The sequence below is a fragment of the Terrapene carolina genome, unplaced genomic scaffold, assembly GCF_002925995.2.
Source record: "Terrapene carolina triunguis isolate 2854851 unplaced genomic scaffold, T_m_triunguis-2.0 Scaffold68, whole genome shotgun sequence".
NCBI classification, from domain to species: Eukaryota; Metazoa; Chordata; order Testudines; family Emydidae; genus Terrapene; species Terrapene triunguis.
Genome location: NW_020664419.1, coordinates 64,807,928 through 64,833,931, shown reverse-complemented (window position 1 = coordinate 64,833,931; position 26,004 = coordinate 64,807,928). Strand labels below are relative to the sequence as shown.

The following is a 26,004-nucleotide window of genomic DNA, read 5'->3' as shown; positions in this document are numbered from 1 at the left end:
TGGCGACCGCGATGGGCGCATCATCGCCGGCTTGCCCTTGGATGGCAGACGCGGCGGAATGTCTTTAGCGCGGAGTGTGCTTTCGGAGGACAATTCAATGAGGTCCTTTGCTGCCTCAAATGTGTCCGGGGTGGAGGGCTGTTCCAACAGTTCCTCCAGCCCCTCCTCCTCACTCGACGCGCTTGTCCCGGGGCTCGATGGGCCCTGCGGCACCGGAACCACTGGTACCGGGACCTGTATCGGGGCCGTAACGGCCTTGGCCGCACTTGCGGTCTTTGCCGGTGCCACCTTCTTGTGTGGGGAGCGACCCCGGGCCTTGGGCTGGCCCTTCGACTTGGCCGGCGAAGAAGACCGGTGCCGGGCGTGTTCTCGCCGCGACGGCACCAAAGGCTTAGTCTGCACCGCCGGTGTCGGGTCGCGGACAGATGCCGGGGCACTCCGCACCGAAGTCGACGGTGCCGCGGAAGCGGAGGGCTGTAAAGCTGCCTCCATGAGGAGCTGTTTAAGGCGAAAGTCTCTCTCTTTCTTAGTCCTGGGCTTGAAAGCCTTACAAATTTTACAGCGCTCCTTCTGGTGTGCTTCCCCGAGGCAGCGGAGACACGACTCGTGCAGGTCGCTCAATGGCATAGGCCTGCGGCACGCGGCACAAGCCTTGAAGCCTTGGGCGTGCGGCATGCCCCGCCGCCCAGGGCCGGTGCCAGGGTTGACCAAACCCCTATCACCAATAGGTTTTAGTTCTTTGTGAAGAACTAATTAACTACTTAACACTAAACACTTAACTATCTTATGAACTGATAACTATTGCTAATGGCTATGCTAAGGGACACTCTCAGACGAGAGACAGAGTTGTTCCAACGTCGCCATGGGCGGTAAGAAGGAACTGAGGGAGGGTCGGGCCGGCAGGGATATATATACGCGAGGGCGGGGCGCCGCTCTGGCGGGAAGGGAGACCCTGCGGGCCCGACGGGAGCTGCTGAGGGAAAAGTTTCCGACGGTTCGTGCACGCGGCGCGCGTACACCTAATGTGGAATGGACGTGAACAAGCACTCGAAGAAGAAAAGGATGCTCCTTGTAGTTCTTGCAGTTTTGCTGCTGCATGCAATTTCACCAATACTTTAAACAGATGTGGGTAGGTGAGGAGGAGGGAATGCATGTCATGTGGCACATGGGAACTCTTAGGGCTGGGGTAATACTTATTAAGGGGCCATCCATCTCACCATCCATAAAGTCTTCTGGAGGTGTGGTAGTCCATCCTGTAACTTGATGTCAATCCTGTAACATCCCCACAAGCAGTCGGGAGGACATAAGTATTTCATGGTACAACTACCTACAGGGCCCAGAAGCCCTTGCAACTATGCAAGAGCTTCTGATCCCTCTAATTTGCTGTAACTGCAGCACAGAGTGGACTTTTTCAATTCCCCTACTGCTGGCAGGGAGGGGCTAGCACTCGATCACCATACCAGAAATTATTATTGATAGAGAGAGAGTGGCCAGTCTACCAGCTTAGACATGGGAGAAAGTCTGAATCCAAAGTTTTTCAGGAAGTTTATGAGATTCTAGGATCTATAAAATTCAGACCACTACACCTTATAACTCATAATGGTGTAACTGGCTTGCAGTTCAGCTGGCTACCTTTATAAAATGCCATCAAAGGGACTGGGACGAGGATATCCCATTCCTCCTGATGGTGCACATAACGGCAGGGAGTGAAAACACAAAATATCATGCCTAAATATCATGCCTAAATATCATGCCTAAATTTGTAGATAAAGATCACCTGAAGAGCACAGAAATTCAATGCTCTGTCAGAAACCAGGAAAATATATGTTTGAAGGCACATAATTGTCATTTACTGCCAAAGAGGAGGGGGAGAGAGCAAAAGAAACAGTGATATGAACACAGGGTTAAAATTCATACCATAACATTATCGCTCAACTCAAGAAAGGGAAGTCAATTTACCAAGAAAATTAACTTAAAGGAAATTACATTTCCTGAATACATCTGTAAAAAGTAACTCTGTACTGTTGTCTGTACTGTAAGAAGTACTGTGTTTATACGTAATTAGTTACTACAATCCAGTATTTTAACAACCCAGATGAAGACTCGAAACACAAAAAATATACAGTGCGATAACATCTTTTATCCATCTGATATGGATTACCCTCACTGTTTATAAATAGAAGAATATGGCTAAACAGATGGCCACTAGGAGTATAATTCTTTTCCATGCAGGAACCTCAGGCACAGGAGCAACCTTTTTCAGTTTGATCTCGTAAGGATGGTTAGGTGACACTCATTAGGGACACCTGCTAGCAGTGGCAACACTGCTGATGCCTATTCAGCTGTTGAAAGAAAGTGGACAACCAGTGTTATATGTTCTGTAAAGCACCAAGGATGCTTTCATTATAATGAATAATAATCATGAGGGCATTTGGCTTTCCAAGTCCCTAAGGGTCAAAGGGCTAAATTTTGTTCTCAGACATGCATGGCTCCCAGTTGCATTCAGGGGTAGAATTCAATCCAAAGTGATGTCAGGTATAACATTTCTAAAGCAATACACAGTGTGTAGTGTGCCAGAAAAGTAGTTTGAGGTAGTAATTCAGATATTTATCCAACTTCATATCTGAATTTCATGACTTGAGCTCACCTCTAGTTACAATCAGAAGGCAAAATATGCTTAGGTAATGTAAAAAAGGTTGCTCTTAAACTCACAATAGTCATGGAATCTGTGTTGACATTTGACCAAATTTCATCGTTCTTTGCAAAACTCCCATTGACTTCAGTGAGAGTTATGCACAATTAAAAATCACAGATTTTGGCCCATTCTGGGTGTCAAGTTAAAATATAATCTATGCTTGCATGACAACAGTTAAGGTCTTTCAGAGCATGACCACCATAAGTTTTGTTTTCAGAAATATTTTAATTTAGAGCATTTGTTTCAGAGCCGATTGACCAGAATAGTTCCTTACTGTTTCTGTTTCCTTTTACTTTTGTTAATGTAACACATCCATAAAAATGGGGTGAGTTATAGACAAACTGTCTCTGACCAAATTGTTAACCTTTACTCTGAATTTCCTCTTTTTTTGTGGGTTTGTCATACTCTCAATCTTGTTTTAAACATAATTGTTTGTGGTTTAATAATTTCTTTTCCTTCTGTAGACAATTCAACTTTCTTCATCCCAAACGAGTATTTAAAAGCCTGCTTGTAGCCAACCGGAAGCATCTCATATTTTTTATGTCAAGTGAATACATGTTCCTTTTGCAATTAGAAAATAAAAGGGTACTGGATTTCAGTGCAGTATTTTTTTAAAAGAATTGCTAACATACCCAAAGTTAGAGAAGTTTTCTACTGCAAAAAGATTAAATTCGTTAAAAGACTTTAAAACTAATATAACGTACCGTTCATCATACAATGGCTGTAATAAAGAATGTGTTAAGTGGTTTAGTGAATGATCAAAGACACGTGTGGTTCAATAAATGTTCAACCATTAGGAAAGTAGGAAGTCTCTCTTCATATCTTTTGACATCCCATGTAGAGTTCTCTAATAGGAAATATGTTTTGCTTCTATGATTATGATATAAAAATGCATAAACCATGAAAATATCCACATGCAAATAAATTGTCTGTAATCTTTGCAGAGGACACATCCCTGTTACTGTTACTGGACAGAAATGTCCATTAGTTTGTCCTTTGTGTTTTGACTGCTTGCCTTTGCATATACTATCCACATGTTTATCTGAGACTGGCATTAAAAAAAAAAAAAAGGTGTTAACTACAAATCTGTCATGTTTATCAGATAAAGATTATTTAATGTATGTTGTAACTGAGGCAATTCTCTGGGTGAAGTCACACAGCTCACCAAGACAACAGCAACCACTCTGCTTTAATAAATGAAAAAGGACATTCAGAATAAAAACGTGCTGATTTACAAGAACAGAGTGTATGTTAATCCAAACATTGCATACCTAATATAATATGTAGGCATTAGGCAAGGTTTCTTTTTGGGACTAAGGTATTTTAGTAATCAGGTTTGAAAAATAATTATTCACCTTCCCCAGGAAAGCAATTCTAGTCCCCTATCCGTTTCTTTGGTACAGTGTAATGAGTTTACTATATGCTAGTATAAAAAGCAAAGGAAGTAGGATATAACCTCTGTGTTCTTGAATTTACTTCCTTCCATTGTAACATGTTCTTACTTTATGTGGATTATCCAGATCTTAAAATGAATTCAAAAATTGACTCTTGGTCTCTTTCCTCCAACTCCCCCTTCCCACACCCCCCATCGTAATATGGAGCCAAACTAAACATTCTCCAATTATTCAGCAGACTCTGCAGAGTCTGGCCATGTTGGCATTTGTATCCCCTTCGCCAATGGCAAAACATCTATTGCATCATTGCTGGATTTAAAATCAATTCATCATGGAGCCAACAGATCCAGACAACACTGGCAGAAGGAAGGAAGGAGTATCTTGGATGGATCCTTATCTTCACCACAAAAAACTGTAAATAATCAAAATGGCACACACCGTTCTCATTTGGCCAAAATCGCCATTGAAAAATGAGCTAACAGCTGCACATTTTTACTTGTTGAATTTGAGTACATGAAATGAACCTAGTACTTAGTCTAATATAAGGGGAGTCAAAGGACTGTTGCCTTACTCAGTACTTCTCCAAAGATGTTTGAACTGGAACAGAATTAATTTTAATGGGCATCCAATATCTGGAGAAGCCCCTTAAGAATGATAGAAAGCCAAGTTTACCCATTTAAAAAAAAAAGGAAGATCCCCCCTCCCCTCACGCCCACAAGAATCCCAAATCTCTACTGAGAAAACACCAGAAAGAAGGGAAAAGAAAAATGGTCTCCAACCCTTGCAAATATATGTGGGAGTTAACCCAGAATTACTTCGTGGCTTGCAGTATAAGAGATTTACTTGAAAATTATTTCAGAGTTAGTAACTCCTTTGATCATCTGATAAAGCTGATTAAGTCCCACCCTTAATTTGCAATAAATTTGGGCCATGTCCTAGTAACAGCAGTTTTTTCTAGTGGCTTGGAGAAATGGAGTTGAACCCTTTTTTGTAAAAGCACAATTCTACCTTATGACAGCATAGTAACCTTGAGGAAAAACACTTTAAATCTCCAGGGCAGGGAGAGAGGGTTCTTATTGCCTCTTTTCCGTTTTTCTCCCAATTATCTAAAATTGGCTGCTAATCTTTCTGTCTGGAAAGTAAAAGAACAGGGTCTCTATGCAACTGTCTTTTTTAACGGTCCTATTGCTTATGCAGCAGCAGGTGGCTAAAGCATGAATGATTCAAGCCAGACAGGTTGTTTGCACTTACAGACATCTGCAAACTTCCTAAACCCACAGATAATGGGTTTTTGGTGTCAGTTCACCAATGGTTTAATTAGGCCCTAAAAAGCTATAAAAGCTGGTTCTACTAGTTTTAACCATATAGTAACTCCAGATTTCATAGCACATGTTACATTCAAGAAGGGTATCTCACTGTGAACTTTCTAAGACTCATCATTGTGATCATCCTGAACTTTGCACTCATTTCCCTAGCACAAAGAATAACTGGTTTTCTGACAAAATGATTTTTTGGTTCTTTTATAGAAGCAGAGTATTATAATGAGCCCATATTAAAATAGCTGGAGTCTACCTTTTTTCTTTAGGGGAAAAAAGAGGAAGAGCTTTTGGGAGGAGGGAACAGGAAAAGAAAAGGGAAAAACAGAGAAACAAGAAAAGTTTCTGAAGAGTTTTCCTTTTCTGCTTGGTATGATTTTAATAAACTGTGACCCTATTAAAACCACCACACCATACACTTTTGTAATCAGTTCTCTTTTTGTAATTGTGCCAATGTTGTATCCACTGTGTATGAATCAATGCCAGATAAATATGGCTGTGCTTCAAGAAGCACTACTTTTCAAAGCCTTACCCTGAACTCTCTGGCTCAAGTACACAAATTTGAGGGACAAATGTCTCTGAAAAGTACAGAGTCTACAGTACTTTCCAACCCTTCTCTTCTGCATGGCTCTTCTGCATTTGTTCATAGGCCAGCAAACATCAAATGAGACATGTAGACTGAAGCCAAATAATTCAGACTAAACTGATCAAGTTTACCCACTCAATTCAAGATGTTTTTAGTTCATAAGACCTTTTTTTCTTTTGTAGGCTAATTAAAACAACTTGACTAAGACTTACTGAAATATTATGTTCCTTGCCATTCAAAAATTGTGTGAGCCAATGCCAGCACTCCTCCCCATTTGCTTTTAAAACCATATGCAGCTCTATTAAAGTTTTAAACCTGCTTGAGGTATCCACAGCTGCTTCTAATATTCTGACCGTTAAATCCTCCTCTTCCTCCCTGACTGAACCTCTATGAAGTGTGCCAAACAGTTAATTTTGTTTTGTTTTTCTGGCCCCTTACATAATGCCGCCTTATTCAAAAACAGGGGAAAACGTATGACTGAACAACTAAAATGTGTGTTTCAGAATCCTATGGATACCCTTTAAAGCTTTTTTAGTTGTCTTTCTAACGAAATAATTGTGTTTTGGCATTTCTTAAGTGCTCGCAGTACCAAGTATAGAGAATCAAGGCAATAGCAGAAATACTGCAAAGCATTATCTAGTTTTACAAAGACAAAAATGAAAAAGCTTAGATAGCAAGAACTGTAGGCAATAAGAACTGTAGATTTATCCTAATGAAAAGGCACATCAAGCCAGTTTTGTCTTCCCTTGTCTCTCACTTGTCATGTCTGGAAGTCAGCTTGCTTAAGGAAATTACTATTCATTTCTAAATAGGCTTGGACAAATATAGCAGAAAGAATATGATATTATATTTATCATGGAACTATAGATGAGTGCTATAGCTTTGCAGATAACAATTACTTTTACTGTCTACTTTTCCATTAACCCAATCTTGAAATGGTTACTCGGCTTTGCTGACTTCAACAAGAGTTTTCCCTTAGTAAAGACCCACCTCAGGATTTGACCTTCAAAATTTTCAGTCTAAGGACTTGTCTTCACTACCGGTAAATCGGAGCTGTTGCAATCGATGCAGCGGATGTCGATCTAGCGGATCTAGTGAAGACCCGCTAATTCAACGGCAGAGTGCTCTCTGGTCGCCTGTGGTACCCCAACTCCTCGAGAAGAGTAAGGTAAGTCGACCAGAGAGCATCTCCCATTGACACAGCACAGTGAAGACACCAGGATAAGTCGACCTAAGCTACGTAGCTGGAGTAGCATAATTTAGATCGATTTACCCCGGCAGTGAAGACAAGCCCTAAAATAAGCACAGAAGGAAGAAAATTTGCAGAGACTTTTACAGGTGTTTTCAGGAAACTCCAGAAACAGAAAGCCTAGGAACAAAGCACATTTACATCAGTAGGGAAAACACTAAGGAGGAAAAAGAGCTATTGAAGCTAACGGTACATTATTTTCCCAAGAATGAATGGGCATCAATTAGCCATGAATAAATTTAAGCTGGCAATTTGAAGAAGGTTTCTCACTATAAGAGGAGTAAGGTTCTGGAACAGCCTCCCAATCAGAGTAGTGGGGGCAAGAGACCTAACGGATTTTAATATGCAGCTTGATAAATTTATGAATAGGATTATCTGATAGGGTTGCCTGTGATAGCAGGGGTCTGGACTCAGTGACCCAGGTGGTCCCTTCCAATCCTATGTCCTTTGCTCCTATGCAAAGCAGCAGAGAAGGAGACAGAGATGCTGTATTGATCACATTCATATAGTATACATACTGTGTACAGGCCACCCACTAGGAGAAAATCTAGCTCTGGTGGGAAAGGCGGGGCGGGGGGGGGCATTCTTCTACCCTTAATACATACCATAGGCTTCCCTGAAACTAGATTTTTTTAAAAAATGGAATCATCTGTGGGGGGACGGGGGGGGGGAGAGAGAAGAGAGAAGAGTTTGAAATAATGGGGATGAGTAATAGGAGGATGTTCCCAAGTTCTAACTAGATTTGTAAGCCTGTGAGGTTTGGAAAATCTCAAACTGCATTAGGTTTAAATATCCCCACATAAAATAGTGTTTTAGTTGAAAACTATACATTAAACATGATGTTAAAACCTGTTCTCTTATCAAAGAAATGTGCTAACCAGCATACAGCTGATGTTGCCACAGTAGCACACAGAGCTAGATTTTAGATGCCCACATTAGAGCTAGACAACATTTTTCAGACAAATAGGGATTTGCTGGGGAAAAAAATCCAATTTCAGGTTGAGTGAACCTATTGTGAATTTGACACACATTTGCTGAATAGTTTTGGACATTTTTTTTCCAAGCTAGAATAACAAGGGGACTTTGGTGCCATTCACAAAACAGCCAGAAGAGAAAAAGCAGGTTGTGGTAGTGGCACCCTTATTACTTTTAGCCCAGTAGTTCAGGCACTCACCCAGGATGTGGGAGACCTAGGTTCAATTCCCCCCTCTGCCTGGTGTGGAGCAGGGATTTGAACTGGGTTCTCCCACCTCCTTAAGAGAGTTCCCTAACTACTGTGCTCTGAGGCATTGTGGTGTGGGACTTTCTCAATCACTCCGGCTGAAGATGTTCCACTTTATATAAATAATTGAATAGACAATGGAAGAGAGAGAGAGAGAACGACTCTATATTCTGGTAGTCAGAGCATTCCCCTGTGAGGTGGGAGATGCAAGTTCAAGTTAGTGCTCCAATGAATACTTAAATATTCACACACTCACAAATAAGAATATAAAAAAAATCAGTTATTCATCCAATTCTAGCCTACATGTGCCAGACATCTGTACCATGAAAAGTAAGAATTCAGATGGATCAGAGAAACTGTCACCCTCTTGCCATAATCTCATATATTATCCACCCTAGAGATTCCATGGACACAGTAATTGCCTCCAGCCTCAGAACAGTGACCCTGCTTTGACTGACAGTGTCAGTGATTCTCAGCCCGTCTATGGCATCTGTCTTTGGGCTTAGGCAAGAGGGCCTATCACAGGAACACTTCCCACAAATCAAATTATCAGAGGCAACTCAACAGGGACTAGAAGTGCTGTGTAAGCAAAATGTTCAGCCCCTGAAGGGAAGTACGATGAATTATCATGTGTTGCTATCAAGTAATCCCCTCTGGCCAAAGCAGGAGCTCTGCAGTGGTACTTCAGAGCTTGTCTGTGGTCAGAGAGATGGCTAACAACATGGAGACTTTGGGTAGGGAAAAAATGGATACCACAAAAGAACACAGAAATAGAATAGAAAAATAGAGTGGCTAATTACAGGAGGGCTACAGCACTATTATTCACTCAGTGAGAAGACTTCATATTTCATATTTCTGTCTGGACACATGGTACTGACTTGCTTTCTTGTTTTCAAGTGAGAAGACTTCCTATTTTCATGTATGATGCAGCACAATGTGTATAGGTATTTCTTAGGATAACGATTAGTGAGCAAGATTGTATCCCTTTGTATAAGTAAAAGCCAACAGGAAAATAAATAAATAGTGATTACATTATATTTTTCCTTTAATAACCTAAAAGATTCCGATAAAATGTACTGGGACAGCATATTTATGCAAAAAAATTCTCAAGTCAGCTTAAAACAAATTGCGAGGCTGGGACAGGGGAGAAAATGAATGTTCTCCATTATTCCATTCATTCCCTCTGAAGCACCTGGCATCAGCCACTGTCAAAAGACAGGATACTGGGCTAGATGGACCATTGGTATGATCCAGTATGGCCATTCTTATGTTTCTTTAGACCCTGATTCAGATCTTACTTATGCCTCTGCAAAAGATTCCACTGACGTCAAAGGAGTTACTCTCTGGCATGACCTGTATCAGATTCAGAATCAACCCCTTAATTTTCTTTTCAAATGTATGCACTGCACTTTCCAAAATTAACTGCATATACATTGTAAGTAAGAACTAGAGAGGTGCTTGCCAAGGTAGATATCAAAATGGGTGTTCTTAAAAATAGCTGAAATTTGATTTTTAACATGTACTATTATGATCTCATGAAAATTTACAGAAAAGATTATAGTAAAGTATAACAAAGAAATAATAGCAATTTCTCTATATATCCTTTGATTAATAGAAAAAACAGCTACTAAGATTATTTACTTGGCCATCTCTCTGAGCACATCTACATGCGCCTTTGAATGCATTGACACCCCCCTATCCTCCATGGTATCAGGTTCTTATCTTCAAGGTCCTTTACAATTCTTCCCCTCCATACTTATCTACTCTTCTTTCTTAACATATTTCCCCTCTGCTCTACCAAACAACAGCAGGATCTACCACACATGAATCCAGTCCTCCCACAAATGTCTATGCTTTCAATCCCATCCCTTGGAAATGGAATGCCTTCCTGGAGTTGGCCACTAGGCTCCTTGTTCAACAACCTTATCAAGAGCAACGTCTGCTGTGATGTCTAACAAGAAATCAGCCAGCATATAATGGCTGGGCCAAGGGTCAGGAAGGAAAATTTAATATTTATATAATCATACATAATTGCAAAGAAACAAAAATCAAACATATATAAAATTAGATATGTGACTTTGTCTCCCTCTCTCCCCCACCTATCCTATGTTGCTGTTGGGGGCAGGGGCCATGGTGCCTCCTCTTTATACAGCACCTAGCCTGACAGGGCCTTGATCCAGATTTGGGATCCTGGGCTCTACTGAAATATTAATGTTTAATGAATAATGAAAGAGCAGCAAACATACAATTCATTTTCTGATTTAATAATTATCTGTAGTATGCCATCGTTATCTGAGATATTGTCATGTTTAGGTACTGTAGATAAAAGTCTAAAAATATGTGATCTTTGACCCTAAAAGACTAGTATGAAAGGATCATAAAACAAAGAAAAAATTTTTAACCCAAGACAGAGAGCTTCTGCAGAACCCTTTTAAAGTAAGCCACATTGTATAATTCCCACGCCACAACTACCATAATGGACACGCAGTGAAACACATTCTTGGTGTAACTACACTGACTTCAATAGAGTTACACTGAGGACTGAATTTAGCTCACTGCAATTTAAGCTGAGCCAGTGATTTATAACTGTCTCCAAACACCACTACATTTTACGTTTATCTCATCTGACCTGTCTTACTCCTGTGTTAATATAATGGGAAAGACAAGAAAAATCTTGGTATATCAGCTTCTATGGCCGCTTTTAAGACAGCCTATGCACTTTTGTTAGAATAATCAATAGTTTTTTGTGCCATTGAATATCCATACCGTATTTTATCACACCGAGGTATGAGAGAGCATCTCAGCTGTAAACAACAATTATTATATTTCAAGAGACCTACAGCGTGGCTGAGCTATGAAAGTCACTATAGTGAGGAAAGATAATATTTAAATCTGATGGGCAATTTTTTTTAGAGCTACTGCAAACTCTTTGCAGGACTGGCACACTTTGGGCAAAGAATTGACTTGTGAGTTAAATGAGCTTGCAAGGTATTTCAGTTTCAACTCTCCATCAGTATCTGATTTTATCCAGTAAGAATAAGCCTAAAAATAGAGGAAGAGGGGAAAATGAGGCAAGCCAATAGAGTTGCTCAAAAGAAATATAACTCCTAGACCTAAGGCCATACATTAGGGTCCCACTCAATGTGGCTCCCGTAGAGAAAATGAATGAGGATGTGAAGATGGGGAGGAAAAAATAGATTGAGCCTCCAGAAAGAGTTAACCTAACCAGGAAAGAAAAAGAGGGAGGTCTAGCTTTTGAGAAGCGATTAATTATTCTGATGCCCTCAATTTTTGGATGGCCAACTTGAACAATCTAAAAGGGGGCTGATTTTGCGATGATGGGTTGCTCAGTCGTATCTGAAAATCAGGCCCCTTTGAAGTACCTCAAATTGGGCACCAAAAAATTTAGGCAGGCAAAATGAGTAGTCACTTTTGAAAATATGGTGAAACATACAGAGGTATAGAAATATTACATATTCAAGTGGGACAAATTTACCTCTAATCCATAACATTTCATGTATTTACCCTTCTCTCCACTCCACACACTCAAAACACACCAACACAAGGTGATTAACTATTACACTTACAATTCACTATCTCCCCACACACAGGAGCACTGAACTTGTTGGGGAAAGAGATACACTATAGCTGTGTTTTGTTAAACCTCTTGCCTTTGTTGCACTGGCTGCAGAACACGACAGCATATCTTTGATAGGCCCATTTACTGTACACCTGGAAAAGTGATGCTACAAACTGATGTACCTGTGGCTGCAGACATCTCACCAACCATTTATCTTGCTACCTCTGGGGCTGCTCACTTGCCTTTTTAATGAGTATAATTTTATTAGTCGGTGGTTCCCAATCTGGGGGCAAAGGGCCACCAGTGGTCCACACAGAGCTATCTGGTCACATGGTACTGACCTACTTTCTTGTTTTCAATTGCTAAACTACATCAATACTTCCTTGTCTAAGGGATGTTATTCAATCATCAATGAGAACAGAGGTGCATGCCCATGACTGTGAAAGGGAGAGGATGTGATCCTCAAAAAAGTTCTCTATAAAGATGTGGACCACACTATGGAAAAGTTTGAGGATCGTTTTATAAATATCCCATCTCTATATAGCTGAATTGTTCTTCTTCCAGACTTTTTTTTTAAATATGTGAAAAGCTTTTGGATCAGTATCACCCCCCTTTTCCCTTTAGAAAAGTGGTCAGACCAAATGGATGTGGGGCCTCCATTTCTGGCAGCTGAATGCAAAGACTGTGTAAAACCATGGTGAGATAGAGAAGGTGGGAGTTCTCAAGTTACCTGAAATAGTGTTTCAAAGTAGCAGCCGTGTTAGTCTGAAATAGTGTGTTTTTGCAACCAACTTTTTTGGAAAATCTCTCTCTGGAGCTATCCTGTCTGTATACACACAGTAAGATTGCTTGATATTTGTAAAACTGAAGTGGTTACCTACTGTATCTTTGGGTAATGTCCCATTTTGACTTCGCTATGGCAAGGACATTTATTTTCTCCCTGTTACTAACAGATATCTATCAATTTTATACGCAAGTGACATACTTTAGTATCTTCATTTCCATAGCATTTTGAATCCCTTCATTCTCATTTTGATTTGCCTCAGGTTTATATTCCCAGCCTACTTTGAAGATTCAGAAGCAGATCTCAGCTGATAGAAGTCAGCATAGATCTGCTGACTTTAATGGAACTATGTAGATTTACACCAGCTTAGGACCCAGCCCTTACTCTCTCGTGTCATGCTCAAAGGTATAATAAACATTATGCTTTAACACTCAGATACGCAATACTTTTTCAAATTCATGCAGGGAAGTGGAGGCTCCCCACAGGAGGCAGAATATGCTTGTCCTACCTTGTTTTGAGTCAGACACCGTGTGATTGTAACCCAGCACTCTAAATGGGTACTGAGCATATCTCTGTGTGTTAAGGTTTGGCTGCCCATTTTCAGACATTACCAGCCTCCTGAAACCAATGTGATCACTAACGAAAACATATTACTGTTATTTTAAGTAAAACCAAGAACAATACAAATACAAATATTACAAGGAGGAAACACATCCCTCCTCCCAAACTGCAAGAGTTTTGAAGCTTTTGTTGCTTGTGTAAATTGATCCTGGACCTCTCTGACACATGCAACAGGAAAAAATAGTTTTGTATTTCTTTAAGCCAGGGGTCGGCAACGTTCGGCACGCGGCTCGCCAGGGTAAGCACCCTGGCGGGCTGGACCAGTTTTATTTACATCGCTCGCCCGCGCCACTTCTCGCTGCCCCCATTGGCCCGGGACGGCAAACCGCGGCCAGTGGGGGCCGCGATCGGCCGAACTTGCCGCGTCAGCAGGTAAATAAAACTGGCCCGGCCCGCCAGGGTGCTTACCCTGGCGAGCCGTATGCCAAACATTGCCGACCCCTGCTTTAAGCCTTCCAATATTTTTCATCACTCCCACACAATTTATTTGCAGTGAAAGGGGATCTTCTCCAACTGTTTGTGTTCCCTCCTCCCCACTGCTAGTTCTGCAAATAGATCAACTTTATTAACCACACATACACATCACTGAATTAACAATAATCAGCTGCATTTCTATGGGAACTAATATTATGCATCTTTTTTTTAAAAAAAACATGTTATTTAAGGAAACATGATTTTATTGAATAGTGGCCTATGATTACTGGAATTTTTTAGTATGTGTAACTTGGGACAAAAAGGCAAATGTACATTGGCAGAAAGGTGCACAAGCAGAGTTTCACTGAGTGAACATTTACTGCTAAGAGAGTCAGTTATGGGCAGGATGTGAGGGGCAGCTCAGTTTTCATCTTTAGAGCAATGAGCAATTGTCTGTGTGGAATTTATGAGCTACTTTACTTATCAGTATTTCCTCAGACTTTTCAAACAGCCCAATTCATTACCCTTTCCTCATACGCAGTTTGTACATGAGCGTGCTAGGCTATACTGTGCAGAAATGGACATGCACTGTACTTTGTACCATACGGTACAAGGAAATAGGGGCAATGGCGTGCCAACCCTATTTATTATGGTATGAGAAAAAAACCCAATAATTCATAGAATCTAAGGCCAGAAGGGACCATTCTGATCATCTACTCTGAACTCCTGTATAGCACAGGCCATAGAACTTCCCCAAAATAATTCCTAGAGCAGATCTTTTAAAAAAAAACATCCAATCTGACTTTAAAATTCCCAGTGATGGAGAATCCAACACAATGCTTGGTAAATTGTTCCAATGGTTAATTACTCTCACGGTTAAAAATGTATGCCTTATTTCCAATCTGAATTTGTCTAGCTTCAACTTGCAGCCACTGGATCATGTTATACCTTTCTCTGCTACACTGAAGAGCCCATTAGTAAATATTTGTTGTCACCAAATAGGTACTTACAGACTTCAATCAAGTCACCCCTGAACTTCTCTTTGTTAAGTTAAATAGATTGAGCTCTTTGAGTCTATCACTATAAGGCATGTTTTCTAATCTTTTAATCGTTCTCTTGCTTCCTCTCTGAACACTCTCCAATTTATCAATATTCGTCTTGATTCATGGACACCAGAACTGGGCACAGTATTCCAGCAGCAGTCACACCAGTGCCAAATACAGAGGTAAAATAACCGCTCTACTCTTACTCGAGCTTCCCCTGTTTATTCATCCCAGGATCACATTAGCTTTTTTGGCCACAGCATCACATTGGGAGCTCATGTTCAGCTGACTAGCCAACACAACCCCAAAATCATTTTCCAGACTTACTGCTCCCCAAGATAGAGTTCCCCATTGTGTAAGTATGGCCTACATTCTTTTTTCCCTGATATATACATCTACATTTAGCCATATTACTATTTACTCATTTACCCGGTTTACTGAGTGATTTAAACCACTCTGAATCAGTGACCTTTACTCTTTCATATTTACCACTCCCCCAAATTTTTGTGTCCTCTGAAAATTTTATCAGCAATGAATTTATGTTTTTTTTCCCCAGGTCATTGATAAAGATGTTAAATAGCATAGGGCCAAGAACCGATCCTTGAGGACCCCACTTGAAACAGACTCACTTGATGATGATTCTCCATTTACTGTTACATTTTGAGACCTATCAGTTAGCCAGTTTTTAATTCATTTAGTGTGTGCTATGTCAATTTTTTATCATTCTAGTTTTTTTAAGCAAAATGTCATGCAGTACCAAGTCAAATGCCTTCACAACTTTAAGTCTATTACATCAACACTATTACCTTTATCAACCAAACTTGTAATCTCATCAAAAAAATCTCAAGATAGTTTTTCAAGACCTATTTTTCATAAACCCATGTTGATAGTCATTAATTGCATTACCCTGCCTTAATTCTTTATTAGTTAAGTTCTTTATCAGCCACTCCATTATCTTGCCCGATGTAAGGCTGACAGGCCTATAATTACCCAGGTCATCTCATTTACTCTTTTTTTAAAATTGGCACAAGATTAGCTTTCTCCAGTCTTCTTGAACTGCCCCAGTATTCCAAGACTTATTGAAAACTAACATTAACTGTCCAGTGAGCACCTCAGTCAGCTCTTTGACAACTCTTAGATGCAAGTTATCTGGACCTGCTGATTTAAAAATGTCTACTTTTAGTAGATTCTGTTTCACATCCTCCTGAAATACTAGTGGAACAGAAATAGTGTTTTCACTATATAGTGTTTACTATGTGTGTGTAAAAGTGTAATCCAGCATAGCCTTCTTCCTCAACTATGGCTTTTTGGGTATCTAGTAAGGTGTTCTCAAATGATTCCCAAATATCATTCACATTTTTCTGATTACATTCTTCCTCCCAGCTGATATGGCTCATAAGTGTTTTCAGCTTGGTGAAACTGACCCTATTAAAGCACTATATATATATATATATATATATATAACTGATCTGGACTTTACTCTGCTTGCATATGATAAATGCGATCATCAAGTCATGATCACTTGTACTGAAGTCACCATTAAGTTTTAGTTCTGTGATCAGTTCCTCTTTATCTATTAGGACAAGGTCTAATATAGAATTCCCTGTGTTGGCTGCAACACTTCTCAAATTAGGAAATTGTCATCTATATGTTCAGAAATTCCAAGGACGTCAACATACCAGTCACAATAAAAAGTCGCAAACAGAAAATGGAAGAGTGTTTAGTGTCTGATAAACAAATTTAACTGAAGGGGTGGGGGGGAGGGAGCGAGCATGTCAACAGAGAGTAAAGTCTTTTTGTTTCCTTTGCCAGGCTTGCATACAACATTTCACTTTCTGTTTAATGTTGAGAATGTATACAGGAATCTGTTCTCCTTTTGAACCAATCCCTTTCACGTATAAGGATGAGATGTCTGCAGCAAGAAAGAACTAGCTGAATATCAGAAGCTATCAGTCATATGTCAAAGTGCAGATGGACCAGAATCACAAAAGTTCAGATATGTACCCAAAACTTTCCCAAAGCTGAGGAATTTGTTCTGGGCCCATTTCTCAATGCAAAGCTAATTAGCTTTCTCATTCTTCATTTCTTTCCTGTTAATCATTTGAAACTCAGTTACACACACGGTGATTGATGCACACACACTTCGATAAATGGATTCTCCATAAGAGTGGCACCAGCTGTGGCAGTTTTTGACAAACTTTCATTATAAAACCTCTTTGTGAAAGGTTTTCTAGAGATGTTGGATGGATGAATTTTTTAAAAGCTTCAGAAGTTCAGTCCGGAGAGACACTCAAAAATTTCAGTGGTTTCTTAAACCATATTTGGGATTCTTAGCTTTGAAGAAAGCTGAGGTTCAAATCTAATAATAAAAGGGGAGTCTCATTAGATTTCTGGTACGTCCTGCTTTTGACTGGGCCAGAAATAACACAAGCACAATTTTTTATGTTTTCACACTTTTGTTTTTGTCTGGAAGTGAAAGTTAAAAGCAATGAAGAAAAATACTTTCTAGGTTTGGTTTGTGTTTATTGTTATTTTGAACTGGTTCCTCAATCATTTTATAAATCTGTTTTATTAGATGGGGTAGAAACATTGCAAACTCTAAGACTGGAGGCATTTTATTTATTTATTTATTTGCAAAATTGCACCAGTTGATTTGGTTGTTTTGTTATTAAAAAAAAAAACCATTTAAACTGTCTACGCAGCTTGACAACATATTCTGTGACAGCGTAAGAGGCCACAAATGGCTAGCCTTAACAAAATACACTTTTCAAGCAGCTGGGGTGAAATCCTGGCCCCATTGAAGTTAATGGCAAAACTCCCATTGACTTCAATAGTGTCAGGATGGTCACCATTGGTCCTTAGTTTAAACTGATGACTCTGACATCTTTCTAAAATAACACATTTTAAAATGACCAAGCTAATAATGTCTAATAACTCAATATTTTCATTATAAGGGCTTTAAAGTGACAGAGAAAGAGAAGAGCTGAGAGACAGGAGAATTACACAGGAGCACAGATCTGAAGTCTGATTTCTAATTTCAGGTCCTTGGAACTGATTCACACTCGGTAGCCTTGCGCAAGTCACTTTACTTCTCTGCTTTAGTTTCTTTATTAATAGTAAGCTGTAACACTTCATAAAAAGTATTAGTATTATTTCTTGTATCACTGGGGTCATTGTGAAAATTAGTGTGTCTTTGTAAGAGTCTGGAAAAGGAGCAGCACTCAGTGATAAATATTGTTTGTCATTTTTATAAGACTATTGGCACGGGCAGGTTGGCTTGGGGTATGGTCTCAGCCCTACCTGTGACATAGCCAACTCACCTCCTCACCTGGGGGAAATGGATCACATAAGTCAACCAAGCCTCTAGGATAGATAAGGGAAAGGCCTGGGTGCTGAAGAAGGGGAAGACAACTGCAGCTAGGGCCGGTGCAACCACTAGGCGGCCGCCTAGAACGCCAAGTGGTTGGGGGCACCAAAAAGCATTGACCCAAACAGCGGAGCACCAGGCTGCCGCTGCTCCCTGCCTCCTGGTTCCAGAGGGGCCGCCAGCGGCGCAGCTAGTCCCTCCCCCAGGGGCAGCAGCCGGCGGCAGAGCGGAGAAGGGGAGGGTCTAGCGCTAGCAGCTGTGCCTTCTTCCCCGCGCAGAGGGCCGAGCCAGGCTCCCTGCCACCCCCGGGGCTCTCAGCAGCGGCAGCAGGCTCGGGCGCGGGGGGGCTGGCTGCCTGTGCCGCCGCTGAGAGCCCCGGGGGCGGCGGACAGCCCGGCTCGCCCCGCAGCACGGGGAAGAAGGCACAGCTGCGCTCTGCTCTTCAGGCGGAGAAGCTGGGTGTCTAGTCCACCTGCAAGGTACCTAGCCGGGCCGTGGGGAGCCGCACGGGCCCGCAGAGCACCGCGGGGTGGGCAGGTCCAGTCCCTGGTCTGGGGAATGGTGTATGTGGGAGCAACCCGGGCACCCCTCCCACAGCCAGACCCACCACCTCCAACACCCACCAACCGGCTACCTTCTCCCTTGTGCACCCCCCGACCCAACAACCCACCCTGTCCTGCCACTTTTGCCTCTGGGCAACCTCCACTCAGCAATCCCCCGCCCCCAGCCACCACGGTCATCTTCACCCCTGCATCAACCTCGAGGACTCCCCCCCACCTGCCATCTCCCTTCTGCCCACTCCTCCCTTGTGCAAACCCCTCTGTGCCACCTTCACCCCCGTGCAACAACCCCGGGCACGGACACACCCCCACCTGCCAGCCCCTTGCCACAACCCCCTCCTGCCCACTTCTCCCTTGTGCAAATCCCTCCGTGCCACCTTCACCCCCCTGCAACAACCCCAGGCACAGACACCCCCCCCCGCCTGCCAGCCCCTTGCAACAACCCCCTCCTACCCACTCCTCCCTTGTGCCACTCCCTCCTTGCCACTGCACCCCCTGCAACGAGCCCCTTTTGCCTCTGTGCAATCTCTTCCCTGCCATTACACCCTCGCCCCCTCCACCTCTTGGCCACCTCCACCCCCTGCAACAATCCCATGCACCCCCCTCTCTGCCACCTTCACCCCCTGGAAGAGCCCCCATACAACCCCCCTCTTTGCAGCCCTCCCCCCCCGTACCCCCTGCACTTTGTGAACATCTAGGCCCCTGGGGGGAACTTGGCCATAGGAAGGTGGGGGCTGGACATCTGAGGGGGGGGGGCGCAAGGTGGAAGTTTCGCCTAGGGCGCAAAATATCCTTGCACCGGCCCTGACTGAAGCAGACACCTAGAGAAAGCTGCTGAGACCTGCAGAGAGCAGAAGTCTTCTACAGGGGACCCTGAAACAGCAGGGGAGAAAAGACTCTAGGTAGGTAGGGCTGGGAGTGGCCTGCCAAAGCAGGGAAAGACTCCAGGCAGGAAAGCCAGAGAGTTGCTGTTTGGTAAGGAGCAGCAAGCAACCCAAAGGGGCATGGGTGGGGTGTGGAGGGAAGAGATGAAAAGTAGCCAAGGAAGGGAAGCTAAGCCCGCAGTGTGGGCAGAAGTGTGTCAAGAGGTCTGAGTTATTGAAAAAAGACGAGACCCACAGAAAAGAAGGGCTAGGCCCAGTTTGAAACTGTTGTTTTTAGACTTGTATACCCTAGAAGGGGTGGACTTCTTTGTTAATGGCTTAGCCAGAGGACCAAATCACCAAGGCAAGGATGCTGCAGGGCTATCCCATACCAGGAAGGGACTCTCTGAAGGTGGTGACCCTGTATAAATAGTAAAATAAAAATTTTCTTTTCTAAATCTTCCCACACTCATAAAAAAGAAAGACAAAAACATGGTTTATGTTTAAAGTGCATTTAGATACATTTGGCCCCTTTCCCTCCCCAAAACATTCATATATAATAAAACAAACCTTGTCCTACATACATATTTAATATACTCAGCGTATTAGAGACATATTAACTTTATAATGCTTCCAGTAGACACAATGCAGCATAATGGAGCCGAAGTGTCAAAACCGTGCTTATTACCTCACTGTATCATAGTGGCTCCAGAGGAGCTGTAGCAATGTACTGAGTCAATGGTTTGCATTATTAATGCTTTTAGTTGTCTCCATTTCAATCCATGTTTTCTGCTCTGAGGTCTGGTGTGCCATGCCAACGCTTGGCACTCTGTAACACATCTCAGAACATCTTTACAGCAACTGCAGGATGAACTCAAAATCGAGGGCCGTGGAAGCAACCCAGAAAATAAAAGCATTACGGAGAAATTAAAGTGCACAAAACTGTATTCATATTAAGCTTTTGGGTTCATTTGAAATCTGTCCTCACCACTTATTAAGCCCTTTGGCTAGACAGCAACAGTGAGTTGCCCCCTTTAAATGCAGGGATGGAGCTTGTCCAGCAGGCTCCTAGGAAAGGGTCATTGCCCACTTTAAGGCCCCTCCCCCCAAGAGGATTACCTGTTCCAGATAGAGACGAAAGAAGCAGTACAGCTGGAGCACGTTGGGGGGGGGGGGGGCATTCCTGACCCCACCCCTCCCTAGCTCACAAGAAGGGAGGGGAAGGTATTTATACCCAGGATGGTTCTGGGGAAGCCCCTTTAACCTGGACCAGGCTAGCATAACTGACCCTTCCTTCCTTCCATGGAAGTGGATAAAATACCAGGTTTCATCATTATCTGCTGAGGACTTTACACTAGTTGCCCCCTGTGGCGTTCCCCTCTGGTGTTGTCTGGACCAGTGATCTGCTAGGTAACTCCAATCCTTGACTCTGGGAGCCGGCCTTACCCTGCTCTGCGGTGAGAACCCCCACTCCTGGGCTATTCACGCACAGCCTCTGGCATGTAAGCTGCTCCCAGCTACTTGCAAGCGAATGACACTAGCCAATATCTCCGGTCCCAGACACAACCCTAGGAACCTCCATCTTGCAGTGTCCAGTTATGCCCACTGGACGCTGCAAGCTTATATAAGTTTGTCAATTTAACAAAGAAATTGATATGTACCAGGCTTGTTATCCCACAGGGAGCCTCTGACACACTTCAAACCAAACACACTGCTTCAGGTAGAACAAACAACCAAATGTATTAACTATAAAGGTAGATTTTAATTGATTATAAGTCAAAGTATAACAAGTCAGAGTGGTTACCAAAATAAAATAAAATAAAATATAAGCACGCAGTCTAAACTCTCAACCCTATTAGACTGGGCAGCAACTAGATTAAACAGTTTTTCTCAGCCCACTGGATATTGCAGTCCTTAATATATAGGTTTGCTCCTTAAACCTAGGCCAATCTCCTGTGTGGGAGTCTTGTCCTCTTCTCAGTGTCTTGGTTGCTTGCAGCATAGGTGGGGGCAGGAGAAAGGCCCAGTATGTGTCCACTCTGCCTGTTTTATACTCTCAGTGAATGTGCTTGTAGAACACAAGTCCAGGCATGTCTGTGTGGCATTGCTGAGTCTCTTTAAGCAAGGTTGAGCAGTTCCCCTGATGGGGCCTCATGCAGGTGAGTCATTGCATTGTAGCTCTCTTGCTGGACAATGGCTGTGGATGGACTGTTTGACACCCCGCCTGGGCGTTGGTTACTTTCCTTGCTGTTGCCTCTGGGGAGCTAATATTTGGCTGATTCCCCAACTTACAGCATGCTTTAGTGACCACCATACAACACAATTCTCATAACTTTATATGCATTAATGATACACATATATGGATAGAGAAATGACTTTCAGTAGATCATAACCTTTCCCGATACCTTACAAGGCATGCTTTATATGTGGGATCATGATTATATGAAAATGAATAATATGGGGGTTACAATATGCTCCCCCAAGGTACAGAATGTCACACACCCCTTTTCTCAAGGGGCTGAGAAGGAATTTTCCCTCACTGCCAGATTGGCTGAGGCAAATTGGGTTTTTTAATAAAACCACCTCCACGAGGGGAGTAGCTATCAGTGCTGGGAGCGCGGCTCTGAGAGCTGGTGCACTGTCTACACTGGCGCTTTACAGCGCTGCAACTTGCAGCGCTCAGGGCGGTGTTTATTCACCCCCCTGAGCGAGAAAGTTGCAGCACTGTAAAGTGCCAGTGTAGACAAGCCCATAATTGTTATTGGTACACTGGATGAGGTATACGACAAGTTGTGATAGGCATGTGTAGGATCCATGGATCTTGAAAGGTGTGTAGTGGGGGCTGTTCATCATTGCAGTGGCTTCAGCAGCTGTTGTAGAAGCATACATCTGTATGGTTGACATGTTGTCTGGCTTAGGTCATAAGTGAATTGTACTGATTCTATCACTGATTGGGTTATATCCAAGAAGACACTTGGATGTCTCCTTGGATAAGATAAATGCAATCCCATTTTCTCAGATCCTGAATAGTTCACTGTGTATTCATGATCATAAAATGGCCCCTACCATTCCATCACAGCTCTGGAATTCCATATCTTTTCAATTCTTTGGTCACAGTGTCAAGCTTCCCTTCATACATACTCCTCACATTTCATGCTCCGATTCTGATAATTTGTTTAAGAAAGTTCAGGTCACTCTTTACCTTGGTGCAAACATCAAGCGCTGTACTTCCAGCAGGATTGGGTACAGCACCATCATAACTGAAAATGGTACTCTTAATGGCCAGAACCTCCTCCCATGTTTTCTTTGTCAGGCTTTCTAACTTGAGGGTCTCACCATCCAGCACCACACATGAATTATCGCTTTTCTCTTGTTCTGCCATGCATGTCCTTGTAGGAAAAAGTACAGTGGGTGGTTTCCCATTGCTTTCCCTCCATTTTGTGGCTGCCACTGGTTAAATCCATGATGTAATCCTTCCGCCTTTTGATGGCATTTCCTACATTGGGAGGTCCCACTACTTTCCCTGGGTACTCATCCAGGGCCGGCTCCAGGGTTTTGGCCGCCCCAAGAAGCCAAAAAAAAAAAAAAAGCCGCAACTGCGATCTGCGGCGGCAATTCGGCGGGAGGTCCTTCGCTCCGTGGCGGAGTGAGGGATCGTCTGCTGAATTGCCGCCGAATACCTGGACGTGCCGCCCCTCTCCAGAGCGGCTGCCCCAAGCACCTGCTTGACAAGCTGGTGCCTGGGGCCGGCCCTGTACTCATCCACCTGAAACTGCTAGCCCTTCATGAGGTTTTTCAAGTTACTTGAATGCCACTCAGCATCTGGCATCAGCCAGTTCCCAGGTGGTCTGCTTTTTGTCTGGTCCCTACCCTTTCACCTGTCCGAGTTGGGTGGCCTTACCAGGAGTTAAGCGTCCTGCCAGCATAGCTCTCGGGGTTATTGGAATACACAAGCCTTCCCACCATACCCCAGGGAAGGACTCATCTACACCCCTTCAAAACTAACTATAATACTGTGCAAATCTAAAATTAAGCTTGTAAAATACTGCACTGATGGGATTCTAGCACACACAACTGATGGGAAGCAACCACTGTGCCAAGGCTCTTACCCCACCACTTTTGTCACTAAATCAGAATAATATTTTTGCAGGAAAATGGCATTATTATGTACAATGTTTTCGCATCAGTTTGCCTAATTACAAACAAGGATAAACAAATAAGCAGGTTGTTAAAGTGACTTAAGTGAAATAATAAAAAATATATATATTAACCAATAGCAAATTGCCAATTTGAGTCTGATGACATGAAATAGAACTGAAAAAATCTACTCCACCATTTAAAATCAAAGGGTCCCTCAAAGTTGTTTTAAGATAAGTTCAATAACAATTTTCAAAAGTAGGTAATCATCCGGTTTAATTACTATTAAAACAATCATCAATGATAATGGTATTTAGCCCTTGAAGAGTCCTTTTCCCCTGCAAATACAGGCAAGTAACATTATTCCCATTTTTCACATGAGGAAACTGAGGCACAGGAAAGTGAAGTAATTTACACAGTATGTCACTGGCAGAGCCTAGAAGAGAAGATAGGTGTCTTGGCTCCCAGTCCATGCCTTATTCACTGGACCATGCCATGTCCCTGTTAACCAGAATGTAAACATATTTTTAAAATAAATAGAACATACAGCATTGAAGCTTCCAGATTTCTACTGCTCCCAAGTATCCCTTCAGTTCTCTCTCTTCCAGCATAATGGGTCTCTGACTGGGAGTGCTGGCCAGCACTGAGCAAGGCAGCAATCTCATGCAGTGACTGGAGATACTGAAATAGTGACAGATATTTCTAAAACAGTTTTGAACATTCATTTTCAATATATATTCCTGTTTAGTACTATTTATTTAGTTCTCTAAAGAATTGTATTTGTTCACTAGGTTTTCCTTTAACAAAACCATTGCCATTTATAAATTACACAGTCCCTTTGGTTCTCTCTTCCTTTCTGTTTCGGAGATAGTTTACAAAAAATGCAGCCCTGTTTACTGCATAGATGTGTTGCCAGGAAATTCCATTGTTGTAGTTAGTGGTGAGTAAAAGTCCTGCACCTTGACTTATGTCTTACTCATCCTAAATCATGTATAAGCCATGCAGCCTTTTCCTGCTTAATTAAAGTGTTCTACTGTTTTCCAACACTCATCAGGGAGTCATCTTTCTGCGCATGACCATTCTGATTATTCCGCTTTGGTGGTTTTACAGATGTCCTGTAAATCAAATCCCGATGCACAACAGGAAGCATCCACAGCCAAATCCTTTGGAGTCTAGCACAGTACTACCAAGATGCAAGGCCAGGTGTTTGACATTTAGAATGAAGGTTTGCAGAACAATACATTTAAACGGGAAATGCAAGAGACACCCCAACATCTCCATTGGCTCTGGATTTTAAAATGAATGGCAGCTGCGTTAATTGGACATTGTCACCTGAATAATTATTTTGACCACGTGCTGAAAAGCAGATATTCTGAATGAGAAAACCTATTCCATAGTGATGGGCTCACAGTGGTGGCAAAGCAGCAGAGGAGTCTCATAAGTAAGATAGACAGATAAGGCAGATAAGGCAGAACAAATGTCACACTGAAAGTGGGTTAGCACAATCCTAATATAGAACTTGGCTAGCTTTGCTCATGTTTTACTCAGAAGGAGTTGCAGACATGTTTAGTGGCTGGCACCTTCTCAGTTTATATACCCAGATACACTCCGATCCTGCCCTAGCCACTTTAGGATTATGCTTCCCTTTGATTTGATTTGCTTATTTTCCAAGTCCTCTCAACTTAGTTTACACAGTGCATACATAAGAGCCATCAGAAAGCTGCACACTTTACACAAGGGAATTATCTACTTGCATCTACCAGACAAAACACTGTGCATTCCTTTACTGAATTTTAAATAAGTTATGCTATCTTTCAGCCAATTTTCTCCTTCCAACAAAAACAAAAGAGAAAGGGTAGGGACATTAAAAACATCATGGGCAACTGAAGATTTGTACAAACTATTCCACTAATAAATTTGAGAGTAGATAGATGTTTTCCCCCCCTCCAGCTTAATTCCCAAACACCCTTGCTGTCAAAAGGCTATTGTTAAATCATGGGCTGTCTCCAAACTTCATCCTGTGAATCAGGTCAAAGTGAAACAGAGAGCTGTATTAAAATTAACTACTCTTCATGTGCACTATTTGTAAGTATAAGGAAAAACTACAAAATTAACTCAAGATCTTACTAAATTAGAAAAAGCAGACAGCAGACTTAGACCAGAAATTAACTCT

At 42.2% G+C, this 26,004-nt stretch overlaps 1 protein-coding gene across 1 annotated transcript in view; it reads right to left on the bottom strand.

Annotated features, from left to right (window-relative positions):
* Window positions 1–26,004, bottom strand: part of NAV3 (neuron navigator 3) — a 382,361-nt gene that overhangs the window by 332,575 nt on the left and 23,782 nt on the right. The window lies entirely within an intron of this gene.